The sequence below is a fragment of the Phoca vitulina genome, unplaced genomic scaffold (assembly GCF_004348235.1).
Source record: "Phoca vitulina isolate PV1807 unplaced genomic scaffold, GSC_HSeal_1.0 scaffold12, whole genome shotgun sequence".
NCBI lineage: Eukaryota > Metazoa > Chordata > Mammalia > Carnivora > Phocidae > Phoca > Phoca vitulina.
In genome coordinates, this window is record NW_022589715.1 from 6,729,870 (window position 1) to 6,743,036 (window position 13,167).

The window sequence follows — 13,167 nt, forward strand, 5'->3', positions numbered from 1 at the left end:
GTGCCTGTGGTTATAAACCTAACTTCCCATTTTTCACATTTTTCCCCATGTGGGAAAGTTAGGCTTGATTTACAATATTTTGATGTGTGGGACTAAAATACACACACACACACACACACACATATATTTATAATGTGAAGATTACTTTTATTCTGCTCATAATAGAGGCCTGGTTCTGCAATTATGCTGCTTTCTGAAACACTGCTGTTTTTTTTTTTTTTTGCATAAATGCAGTAACAAATATAATGTATCCACAGATTCATTAAGACCATCAAAGAGGAAAAGTTCTTTGCTACTGGTGGAGTTACACAATATAAAACTATTAATATAACACACACACACACAAACCTACAAGGAGGAGAACAGGAAAGAAGACTTCAGGAGCAGTGTTTTTTTAATGGCTGTTTCCATCGAGCTCAACATTTGGATTTTTCCAGAACCGGATCCGTGTCCTGGTGCCTGCGTGGGAGTGGGTGCAGCCCAGTGGGTAGGGGTGCAGTCTCTGGAGTCACACTGATCTTCATGCTGGCTCTGCATTGATTATCACAGAAGCTCTGCACATTGGGAGCCTCTTTAATTGTCAAGTTTTTCATGTGAAATATGGGGGTAATACTATTGGACTCATGGGGAGATTTTTTGGGAGGGGTGAATGAGATAATGTATGCGAAGTACCTAGCAGTGGCTGGCACTTACTAAACGTGAGCTCTTGGTATTATTTCTGTTTATTATACAATGATAAAAGTCATGGGGTACCTTAGCAGGCATCACTAGTTGTATCAGTACTTTAAACCCACCAAGTTTCCCTCGTCACTTCACCCCCCTTTCCTTCTTTTACATTAAAGTGCATCCCTTTGGTGTCCATAGCATGTCACTGTTTTCTCTCACTTTTGTATTTTTCCTTTTGGCTCTTCCCAGTTGCGTCTCAGTGGCTTCTGTTCTTCTCTGCTTCTATTTTCCTAAACATTAAGAGTCAAATCCTACTTCACTATGGATGGAGAGTAAATAGAACCAATTACAGCTCTCCGTCTTCTGGCAGAGAAGGGCAGTATGTGACATTTACCTGGCACGCTCTAAGGATTCTGGGTATCTTAACTCATTTCATTTTTACAAGAACTCCATGAGATAGGTGCCATTATTTTCCCATTTTACTGATGAAGAAACTGAGGCACAAAGTAAGTAACTTGCCCATGATCACAGAGCTTAGCAGACCCGGGATTTGAACTCAAATACTGTGGCTTCAGAATTTATGCTCTGAGCCGTTACTCGATCGTGCCCCTCTGGAGGAATATTAGGAGTTAGGCACCCACAATACAGTGACACTTGGACTCATGTGTTCCCCCCACACAGAACTGAGGCACAGCAATTTTTCAAAGGTCACAGCAGGTCAAGCACTAGTGCTTCCTGTGACTACAAAATTTGTTGCTCCATCTCAGGCTTCCTCTGACTGAAATGAAATGAAGTGCCCTGGTTGACTGACCTTAAAGGGTCTGACGTTTGCCAATTTTTTTTTCTATTTCATCCTTCACCAATTCTTAAAAGGCTCTGATATATATATTTTTTGTTCTACTTGTAGCCATATGTATATGTGTGTGTCTTGATTGTTTTTTGACAATTGGACTTTCTGGGGTTTTTTTGACATCGGACTTTGCTACTGATCATCTTTGGAAAGACATGGGCACTCTGGTTATTTTTCTATTGAATTGAGAAGACTTTGGAGAAGGATGCTTGAGAGAAGTCTCTGTTCTGATTTGTCAACAGAAGGAGATTAGTTAAGAATTTTGAGTTAATCTTTCCCTTGGAATTTATGGAACTCTGGCTTAGAAAGAACCCTCACAAATGTGTTGAGGAATGAGGCATTATGGAGGCTTCAGTCACAAAAATACAGATTTTCTGTAATCAATAACAGGAACCATAATTTTTACCCCATTTTTTTTTCTTGCAGTGTCCCCAAACGTGAGTGAGCTCTGATCAATAAAGATGAGATTTTTTTTTTTTTTCGTCTTTAGGTTCTGGCTTCTTTCGGGCTAGGACTTACATACGCTTGGAATTTGTTGGCTAAAATTTTAAAACAGATGGCCACGTTCTTTTTTCCCTCTAGGAAACTTGCTTGGTTGTTTGTCCTCTAGTTCTCATGGTAACCAGAGAAGGCTGTTAACATTTTTCCTCACAAAGTAAAACCAGCAGAACTGTCAGAACAGGTGCAGCTGTTTGATGAGGGCTAGACCTTTTGTTGTATTTTCTAGTTTGTGTCGCTGGACTCTTATTGCACGTGGACCTTATTTTTAGTTACGTAGAGTAAGAAAAGAACATAGAATAAATTTTTTATTGCATATAGGCTATTTAATAATTTTTCATTGCTATATGGAAATAAAAATTTCCCTGCAATATCAGATCTTTGGTGATGTAGGCCAATGTTATTGCTCGGATGAAATGATCTCCTTTCAGTAGATGGGATATGCATGGGACCACTATAGATAACCTGCATATATTACAGATTTGTTATCTCAGAATTTCTGGTAATATTTTATGGAACTCTATTTTTAATCTGTAGTTGAAATGTGGAAGCAAAGGCACTTAAAAAGCATCTGACTCAGGTGCCAAGTAAGGATCGAATATGAACTTTTACTAAATGTATACTTACAGCGCATCCACCATTATTCCTCAAAATGTGGTGAGGTTTTATCTGCCATTGTATAGCTGAGCACAGATCCTGGTTCCACATACATAAGCAGGTAAAGTTGTAGGATCTTGAGAGTCTTCACTTAAACGTGTTTAATTATTGAAATTGAAAAGAAAATCAAGGGTTTACTGGCCCATCTCTGGATCTGCTTATATTGTCCTTCCCTGTTGGGGTGGCTCCGTGTTATGCAGCCAGTACACAGAGAGACTGGACATAATTGGAGAATCACAGCTGTTCACAGATGACGGAAGTGGTGCTGCACTGTGGCCGCTGTTATGGACAGTCTTAGAACAAAATGGTCATTTGCAGTAAGGGAGAACTCGTGGTATACCCAAGCACGTTTTGGACTGGTAATTGTGCCCATTCATGGATTATGCACATAGGCATGGCCTTCTTGTTGCTCTGGATAATCTTGTAACTTGATTTCTTAAAAGAATTGTGCTTAAATTTGTGAGCAAAATTAGACTTAGTTTTGTTCCCAAATCAGATGTCTACAGACAAGCATGCCGAAAGAGCAAGAAATAAGTATCTCTGTTCTCCATGGTTGTCTGAAATATTGAAGGTGATGTTGGATGATCTGTGTCTAAGGTGACTTTGATGAGGCATGAAAAGCTTAGTGAACTTTCCTTGCATCTGGGGGCTATTAGCCAGAGTCTCTTTACTGATACGACATTCTATAGGATTTCTTGTCACAAGTTATAAGACCTGTGATAATAATGATGTAGGATTGTTACTGTGGAGTTGTATATCAAATCTATGTGGAATTTTTTGACCTATTCATAGTGATTGCGTAGGTCGCATATATTGGTAGATATTGCTATCATTTTATGTCATCTTAGGAGTTTGTTCAAACCAAGTAGATACTTTAAAGATTGATAGAGGCAGAATAGCCCAATGATCATAAATTTGAGCTTTGGGGTCAGACAGACTTGAATTCAAATTCTGGTTCTGCCACTTAGTAGCTATGTGATTTGTGGCAAATATGTAAGTTCTCTCAGCTTCAAGTTTTCATGTGTAAAAGGCAGCAGAAATTATACTCTTTTCAGAGGTTTTTCGTGAGGAACAGGGATATAATACATTGCTTGGTTGATAGCAAGCACTCAGTAAATGTTGGCTAAAGCTACTTGTTGTAGTTAGAATTAGTTAGTAGTTAAGAGTTAGAATTAATCTCATTTGGTCTTTTCATCTCTCAGCATGGAAGATGTTGCTAGTGTTAAAGAAAAAATTATCAGACACTTGTTAAAGACAGGAAAGCTTTATTCAAGAAGGGGACTGCTGCAATGAGGAGTGGGGGAGAGAGACTGAGCTCAACTCTGAATAGAGTGAGGACAGTGGGGATGTATAGCCAAGAAGCAAAGAGGGGTCAGTGAAAGGAACATTACTAAGAGGATACACCCAAGCTAGGTAGATTTTCGCTAGACTGACTCAACAGGATTCTCGCTGAAGGCAGGCCAGGGTGTTAAGATATCAAGGGTGAGGGATGATGAATTTGATCAGCTATCAAGGTGGGAGGATTTTCACTAAAATGACCCAGTAGGATTTTTGCTAAGACTGGACTAAGTGGGCCAGGGACAGATCCCAAGGTCAGGGCCTTCTCAAGAAGAGGTCTCACAGGAGTGCGACTTAAGTTTGGTCAAGGAGAGAAATTTTATCACTGGTATAAGGGACATAAATATTGTATAGGACATAAATACCAACTAACATTTATTGAGTGGCTTATGCATATCAGGTAGTGTGCCAGGCATTTAGTAAATGTTAATTATTTCATTGAACCCTTAGGATAATCCTGAAGAGCAGGTGCTATTAGTCTGATTTTATACACCAGGAAATTGAGGTTCTGAATGGTGATGGGATTTTCACAAGGCTAGACTACAAAGCTGGAATTTGAATCCAGAGTTTTCTGATTCTGCAAACCAGCATCTGTGAGCGCTGCTTTATCTTGTACATGCGTGGCTGTATGGATAGATCTACTCTTACCTCCAGTGAGTAGCACACATTTACTGTGAATGAATGACTGAATGAATATCTGTGAGAATGGCAAGTTACAATTGGTTTCAACAGGTTCAGAGGAACTTCAGATGCTGCCAAAATTAATTTGTGATACAGGGTCAAGGCATACAGCACCTGTCAACCTTATTACCCTAAGCACCACAGTGGAAGGAATCACAAAGGTTTATATTTCTTCCAAGTTATTCCATTGCCTTGGAACTTTGGGCTTCATTCTTTGACCATGCTTGATCTCCTGCCTTCTGACTTGGATGGATCTGAAGCGCCCTTATCTCTGTCATAGCAACAATTCACCCTGAAAGACAGAGGCAGCATCTCCTTGAATAAGAAAAATGAGAATGTGTCACATTTAAAATGTGAATCTGGCTGCAAGTGAGTGGGTGACACACACAAGCACTTTTAAAAAGTGGGAAACAGACATGGTACATGTAAGGAAATATGTCATTGAGCAAACATCCTAGGCGTGTTCCCTTCTGTGGTATTATGTAGATAAATATCCCTTCATCAGCCATTTTCCTCCTCTTTCACAGAATTTCTTAATCCCCTGCAGGGACACCATTTTAGGAAATGTTAACAAAGAACCTTAATGTTTTAAAACCAACACAATATACAGGTTTCAAGGGGAGACCTTTTAAGCATTTCTTCCAGAGTCAAGGTTAAATCCCTTAAATTGGGTTTTATTTTAATTTATTTTTAAATATGACTTTAAGACATTACTTCTGTGATAGTTGCATTCTCTTGAGCCAGATGGACTGTGTTTTAATACAAGATCTTTCCTTGGGTAATTTCTATCTTTGTTATAATGTAGGAGAAACAAAATAATTTCTTAATTCCATGGAGATTATGGAAGAATGGTCTAGGCGGAGGTCAGGAATTTTTCACTGGGAGATAGAGGTTTGTGATTTCTCTGGTTCTTGAGAATTCTCCTAATATTTGGTATAGAGCCTAATTCACAGTAGATGCTCGATAAATATTTGCTGGATGAATGAATGGATTTTTGCCTAGCTGAACTGTCCCTGAGCCTTGGACTGGACTATGACAAGGAAGGCTTTGATTCTTCTTTGTTTCAGGTTAGTTAATGGAGTCACACTGAAGATACATAAAAGTTGATTAAAAAAATGAATGGCTAATTTACAATTAGCCATTAGAAAACAGTTAAGACAATGATTCGTACAGAATTGACTAGTTCAGGCAGCGACTACTTCGTAGATTACAGTTTAACAAGATTAAATGTCACATAGAACATGTATGACAGACAGTGCTTCTGATTTCATCAATTATACGCATGAGAAATATTGCCGGTTCAATTTTGGGTTAAGAAATATGTAGGTTTTTTTTTATAAGACATTTCAAATTACAACATATCTCAGGCAGCATGCAGGAAAAGTCATTTATTGTACATTAGTTAGGACACACCTTGCAATAAGCTTCCAGTTTTGGGTAGTTAGATCAAGAATATAGAAACCGTTGAAATGATAGTATGGTTGAAATCAGCAGTTGTATTTACTGACTGAGAGAGAGCATTTCTGGTAAAAATAAAACTCTCTGAATTCATTCATTAGGAAAATGCACAGTGAGCATAAACTCAATTCTTTAAAAAATTTTTTTTCCACAATTCTCATTTATTGGTGATACAGCAGCTGCAGGAAATCTGAATTCTGAGAGCTGGTTGTACATAACAGCAGGAATTTTGTGGGCTCACATGATTACAACAAAGATGCTTACCATTTGAAATCACATATTATAACAACGGTGCTATACAAACATCACAAATATTTGGTGTTTAAGAGTCTTAACAAATATTATGCTGTGGTTATTTCACAAAGAGACTAGATTAACAGGCAGTGTAAATCACATATATCTTAAGATTTTAAAAATACATTTTATACAATAGGTTTCTAATTTCTTCACTAGTATTTAATTTTGGTTTTGTCTCAGAGTCCTTAAAGAAACTATGAATCTCTGGCTCATGCCAAGAAAGTCAATAGAACTGATATTTCCCCACAGGAATATGGCTGAGTGTACATTGAATTACAGAGTCAAAAAGCAACATCTAACTTATAACAGATTATTTTCAAAATTCAAATAAAATCTAAGTATTTTAAAAGATAGCAGTTTGAACAAAACTATAGGAATCAAAATTTTTATTTACAAATAGTTGAATATATTTTGTAAATGGCTAGTTCTTGCTAACTGCACAAATTAAATGTCCCTGGTACACATAGTCTGTCAGCCTTCTATGCAACATTGTTAGACCTTGGAGTTAACTTACACGAGATGATTAGGTGAGAAGATTAGATGGTAATTTCTATCCAGTCACGACAGTGCTTGAAAGGGAACATGTTAATGCCTTCCATGTTAGACAATGTTAGACAAGGTCATTAATGTTGGTGCCTTTCATTTAAAAGAATTAGCTGAAATTCCCAAAAGCGATTCATTGCAGTGTAAGAATTATAGGGAAGACTGATATATATGCCCTTGAATGTTGGACTGCTAATCAGCATTATGCAGGTAATCCAAGTTACTGTACCTTTCATTCCCAAGGTGTCCGTGTATTACACTGGTTTAAAGAGTATTTTCCTTGGCCCTCAGGAATACAAAACATTGATTTTCAAAAGATAGAGGATGATAGGGTGAGCATTTCTTATAATTACATTCATAATGAAAGAAATGAACCTACATTTTCATTAAACAATGCTCTTTGGCAGAAGACTATAAATAACCTCCCCTTTTACTTTTCATTTAGAACATTTTCCCTCTTGACAGTATCAGGGGTGTGGTCACTTGTTCACTACTGTAAGTTAATAGGAAAACACCACAGATACAAAAGTATTTAAGTTTAGCACATATTTTTGAAAGTTGAATTCAAAATATATCGATTCATTGATACTAGAGAAGATATTTTACATAGGCATTTTTAACAGTGTTGCTTAAGATTATAATTTTAACAATATGGTCGGCAAGGAGGATATGAGAGTACCTTTATTCCCCATTACATGTTATTATTAACATACACTGAACGAATCCACTGGAATCTTTTTATACACAGTGTTTCCTACAAAATGAGTAATAGATGATGTGTTTACCTTAATATTTGTGTGCATGTAGTTGCGTGTGTTTGTGTGTGTGTACTCAGAATGGCAAGTTTAGAGATAACATTCATTGGCATTAAGAATAAAACCCGAAAAACTCAAGTATCCAAATGTATTACTGCCATACCACCACTCAGGAATTTCTAAGTGCAGTGAAGTTACTTTATAAATAGCTTTAGACATGTGAACATTTTCAGGATCGACTAGAGGAATATTAGGATTGCTTATTTCATTTTTCAAGGTAAAATCGCCTCCTCTCCATTTTTAATCTCTCCTTCCCACTCTTCCCCTCTCTGTCTTTGAACGTTATTTGTAATGGGTCCTTTAAACTGCACATACAAGATGTGAACAAGTGGTTTTTCCTTTTTTTGCCCTGTGCAGGCAATTTGTGATTACCTCCTCAGGAGAGGTGGTTTCTTGCCCAATGATCTGCCACTTTTATCTTTATGGATTGCCTGTTCTGCCTCAGGATGAGTTCGGTTTACTATAGAAGTCTTTACCAGGCTTATTCAGTGGGAACGACTTGCCATCAGTAACCATCAAAGGCAAGAGAAAAGTTCTAAATTTGGTTCCTGCCTAAATCCTCTTTTCTCATCGGCCCCTCTTTAGAATACTTGCGGTGGTACGGAGCAGAGCATATATACAGTATGGACAATAGGCTAGTTCCTTTCCTTGCCCTTGTCTGGGAAGCTACCAATGTCTTCTCAGCGTGAGCTTCCTACTGTCTACAAAAATTAATGGATGAAACCCAGGAAAGTCCCATTGTAATAAGTTGTGCCAACAATTATTATGGCTTATTGGAATAGTGAATTGCACCACTGACCTAGGAAAATCACCGAGAATGGCCCTGAAAGGCAAAACTGTTGGGAGACGAAAACAATTCTCTGTTACCTTCTAATATCAAGGCCTTTTGGATGTGCCTCATGAGTAAGAGTCTTTAGAGCATATAACTTTTCCCCCTACTCTTTCTGAAAGAAATTTTTATTCCAGGTTTTTTTTCGAGGTTTTAGGACTCGAGCCAATAACACAAACCATGGGTTGTGGACTAAAGCAAAGCCACCACTGTAACTTTGCCCTGGGTTTAAGAGTGTAAAAATAACACAATAGACTCTCAAGTTCTGGAAGAAGGTCAAGGCCCTCTGGAGAGGCTGAATTCCAGGCAATCTGATTCAGTGCGGCCGCCCCCCCTCCCCCAAAGGTGTGCTTCCCATTACCAACGTCTTGACATTGGTGATTATTCTAGAAAGCATCCTCTTAGACTTTAACTTTTAGTAAAAGAATGTGTAAATGGATACTATACAATTGTGGAGATGGAGGAAGGAGGGACTGCTTTAGCCAGAGCTATTTGGTGATCAGGTATGAAAGAGAAATAGGATAATGGGGAAAGAGCCAATGAGGAAATATTCTTGGAGACAGAACACAGACACTCAAATGCTCAAACTTTGACCAGCAACAGGAGAGGAGCACATATTTTTAGAGAAGCAGGCAGAACACATTATGATGTATCAGTTATTCTTTTTCAGTAATTCCTGAAAAAGCAGTCATTCCAAAATATCTGACAAACTGACTCCTTTGAAGGGAGGCCTGGAGTGAGTGACAGTTATAGAATTCTCCAGAATATCATTGTTAAGCCTCCATTTTAGGCTGCCTTTTGTACACTTTGAATTACTTTTCTGAATCCCTCAAAAAGGGGGGCAAAATGTATATGGATGTTTTAAGTACCTATACGTGTGATCTCTACAGGTGAGATTTTAGGAAACATACACACATGTACACACACAATAACAATCTTAAGTTCTATTTTGCAAGACCTCTTTGCAAGACCTGACTATAAACAAAGTCACTTGCTGATTCTCCACTCCATTCCTGCACCAATTCAAATGACAGAGCCTAGAAAGGAGCTCCTGAGGGACTTGGGATGGTGTCTACACTGTCTGTGGTTTCCGGGTTTGATAAGCCATACTGACCTTTGAAACTATCTTCTAAACCAAAACTCACTCATAACCAGTAGTCATTTTAGCTTAATCAGTTTACACCTAGTCTTTAAACCAGTAGAATGTGTCATTAAGTATAACTTAGTACTGGTACATGGTGGTGTAGCATTAAGGCAAATGGTCCAGAGCTCATCAATCAAGAGAAAAGTGTCCAAGGTCATTCTAGGGGCCCTGGGCCAGTCAAGCAAAGCAGATTAGTTGTTGGCTTTTTGAAAGAACTAGAAAACTTGATTAGGAATCTCTCTGGAGAGTCTGCCTGAAACTCAGTTATGCCAGGAAAGAATATTTGTAAGGAATAATTTGCCTCCAAATTATACTTTAAGTCCAAACAGTGAACATTTCTGTCCATATATCAGAATGTTTTGGGCCCACATGGAATCTGCCATTTTAGCTTTTACGCTTTTTCCTCTGAGAAAGCAGAGTTTATTGGCAACATTAACTTTCCTGGACCTCTCAGAGCACTGTTCAGTAGCTCTCAAACTTGAACATGCACCAGAATCATCCTTAAGGGCTTGTCAGAGGCCACATTGCTGGGCCCACTTCTAGAATTTGATTCATAGGTCTGGGCTGGGGTCTCTGGTAAGACCAGAGAATTTACATAAATAACAAATTTCAAGGTTTTTGCTGATACTGCTTTGTTGGGGACCAAATGTTAAGAATCACTGCAGTAGTTTATTCTAGAACACACTGTAGTCACCCAAATCACCTTAATGTGCTCCCAGGACAAAGCTTTTCCATGTGGAAGGTGAAGGTCGGTATTAGATCTCCCACCCCCCACAAGACATTTTTATAATGTAGGTAAGGGACAGATTCAATAGATGCTAATTTAATATTAGAGAAAGAGAGGTTCAGCAGTTTAAGTGCAAACCTTTAAGTAAAATGTGAATCAAACTTGTGCTCTAACCTATGACCTGCCTCTGAAGGGAATATTTTTCCATACCATTAAATTTGAGTCTCTAAAAGGCTTTTTTTTTTTTTTTTTTTTTTTTTGAGAAGACGGGCAGGGGCAGAGGGAGAGAAAGAATCTTAAGCAGGCTCCACCCCAGCACGGAGCCTGACATGGGGCTCGATCTCACAACCCTGAGATCATTACCTGAGCCAAAATCAAGAGTTGAATGCTCAACTGACTGAGCTACCCAGGCCGCCTTTGAAAGGCTTTGTAGAAGACTTTACAGTTTCCCTGCAGAGGGTATTATTTTAGTAATAGCATTAAGGTTCTCTCTTGCCACACAGGTGATATTCTCCCTATTACCTCAAGGTGATTAACATAATAGTAAAGTTTGTTCACAGCTTCTTCACTGAGCACAAAGTTTTGTTGATTTTTTTTTCTAGTAAAATCTTTTTTAAAGTATATCAAATGTAAGGACCTACCTGCATGAGTAAAGAGAGAGCAAGAACGTCAGAGAAATTCAGTTGATGAGGAATTAAGTTGAACAAACTGTCAGCGCACGTAGAGACTGCCATTTGTTTGACAGGTGGAGCTGGGTCAGTTCAAGAGACCGGATTGGTACAAGGACTTGAGGGGGAAGAGACATGAGGGTCTGAATGAGCAGGTGCCTATGCATAAGGGAGTCTCAATCTATTCACAGCTTCTCTGCCTTACACTAAGCACCTACCACTGATTGACAGAACCACTTAGATGGCTTAAGGCAGTCATCTTTAGAAAATGCTTATGGTGCAGATTTGTTTAAAAAAAGACAGAAAATCCTACCTTTCCAATTTAGGATCTCCTAATCAAATGTGAAATAGGGGTCAAAGTCAATGTGAGGGACTTATCAAAATATAAAAATACCATGCCTACTGCAACTGAACAGCAGCTCTATATAAAGATTAGTAATGAGAAGGAAAAAATCATTCTCTCCCTAGGTGGAAGTCATAGACATTAATATAGTTACAGAAAAATATTACCTATTTTTTTTCTCTCAACAGGGAGGTTCATGAGATCACTTTATCTGTTACAGTGCTGGGAATGTTTGTTTACTTTTCCCCCTGACAAATTTGGCGTCGTGCCTCAGTGCTAATAAAGCTGGAATATATGACTGTTATGATGTTGAAATGGTTTTGCCATTTCTAATGACATTCTAACTGGGATTTCTTCAAGAGAAAGCTTACGTTTATTCCACTAAAACATTTTTTTGTTTATATAAGCAGAGTTCACCATGGTTGCTTTTTCTTTTCCCCATGGCAATGCCTAAATTCTCTTGCTATATTTTCTCCAACTGTGTGTAATTTCAGATTGCTAATGAGGCAGTTGCGCTGTGGGCAAACCAGATGATTGCTAGGGGTGGGATTTAAGTCTTTGTAAAAGCTTTTTGAGTGGTCATTTTCTCTGTAACAAGGGAGGCTTGAGAAAGAGTTGAATTTGGAGCAAATGAAATTCCTTTTTCATCTTCCTTTACAATCTTTTAATATCTTTCTCTCTGGTCAACACATATCCTGTTTGTATTCACTTACTTTAGTATAAAATAACTGCTGTCAGTCTCTCTCCTAAAAGGTTGTCATTGAGTACAAAGAATGAAAAGTAAGTGGAATTATTATGGGAAATTGTGTGAACTTAAAGTTTACATTTAGAAGGATAGTGGATTCAGCCTTATAAAGGTCACTGATGTGGAATCCATTCCAATCTCATTAAATTTTCTGTTGTAAGTTTACCCCAAAGGGAGAAACTTTTCACTCTCTGTTTGGGAAGGGAAATTTTTTTCTAGCAGCTCACAAGAATTATTTCAAAATAAACCTTTAAATTCCCATCAGACTTAATGTGGTTTTATTGGCTTGACACTTGCAATCAGGTATTATGAGGAGAAACTGATTCACAGTGGAAAGCACCTTCATCCATACCCAGTGGATGATAACAGGGAACCACAGATTATGTAGGGCTTGATGTGTTCTGGGAAAGCAAGCTAAAGGTAAAGTCCCTCCTTTAATGATGAGGGAATTCAAGTTCAGAAAGAGCCGAAGATTCATAACCCTCTGAAACAAATACTAATTTTCAAAAGAGGAGAGCCTTTGGGTCTCTTCTCTGATGACTATTTGATTTTGAAATGAAGAGAACCTTGTGTATTCAGATGTGGGGACTGAAGTCTCTTCTAGTTGGCTGTTAAAATATGACAGCTGGAGTTGTAACTGACTGAAATATAGCCAGATGCCTCAAAGTCAAAAGAGCAATAGGCAGAGTAAAGAAAATCCAGTGATGTCTTAGTATCAACACCCAATAGAAAAAAATTCAGGAATGGGGAGACAAATGATCTTTGTAATCAGTTTTTTTCAACTGGAAATGTGAAAGACCATAGGTCAACTTCACACAGAGTTTGGCTCATTGTAGACTCAGGATCTGTTAGTTGAGTCTGAAATCATTTATCTCATTGGTGAAAGATTATGAAGTTAATCTTTTGAT